General features: G+C 48.2%; 1 non-coding gene across 1 annotated transcript; it reads left to right on the forward strand.

Annotated features, from left to right (window-relative positions):
- The first annotated feature begins 317 nt into the window (after positions 1-317).
- Positions 318-425, forward strand: LOC136484528 (small nucleolar RNA R71). Its single transcript, XR_010766049.1, has one exon. It is a non-coding gene; the product is annotated as a small nucleolar RNA R71 (small nucleolar RNA).
- The last annotated feature ends 447 nt before the right edge of the window (positions 426-872 follow it).

The raw sequence follows: 872 nt of genomic DNA on the forward strand, positions 1-872 counted from the left end.
TCGCATGGCATATGCGAGTCGAGTGCTTGGACGGTGCCATAGTTGCTTCTTTTGTGGCAGCGTGTTTGTCCAAGCATTTTATTAGGAGGTCAAATTTTGTGGGCAGCATATCTACTCCCTCCATGGTATGCATATCTTCTTGTCGGGTTTGGAGTCTTTCTTCACTCTACCCCTGGTTGGAGATCATCTTATCAATTAGAGTCGTAGCTCCATTGATCGTGACTGAGAGGAAGGCTCCACCAGCAGCAGCATCTATGTGGGCTCTAGATATGGGTGTTAACCCATTGTAGACGTTCTAGAGTATGAACCAATTCTCCATCCCATGGTGTGGGCAGGCAAGGATGTATTCTTGTAGCCTCTCCCATGCTTTGGGGATGGATTCATGTATATTCTGCTGTAAGTTGGGAATTCTCCCACGTAGGAATTGGTTTTGCCCATGGGAAAGAACTTCGCGAGGAACATCGTGGAACACTTGTTCCATGTGTCAACAGCTGTCTGGTCCTTATAAAACCACTATTTCGCCTTCCCGAGGAGGGAAAACGGAAATAGACGGAGTCGGATGATCTCGGTGTTGACTCCCTTGATGATGATGGTGTCACAAAGCTCCAGGAACTATTGGAGATGTGCATTGGCATTCTCACAAGGCAGTCCACATAATGGACTTGCCTACACCATCGTAATGAGCCCGGTCCTCAGCTCAAAATTCACATCACCCACGTTGACAGTGGGCCCAACAGGCACGTTGGCAACATCGGGGACAAAGAACTTGCACAGGATCTTTTTGGCCATCTTGGTTAAAGCGGATGGTTCTGAAGTGAGAGGTTCGATTGACGATAGAGTAGCGTCAGGAAGTACGAGACCAAGTCAGGGCT

Source organism: Miscanthus floridulus, chromosome 9 (assembly GCF_019320115.1).
Source record: "Miscanthus floridulus cultivar M001 chromosome 9, ASM1932011v1, whole genome shotgun sequence".
Lineage (NCBI taxonomy): Eukaryota > Viridiplantae > Streptophyta > Magnoliopsida > Poales > Poaceae > Miscanthus > Miscanthus floridulus.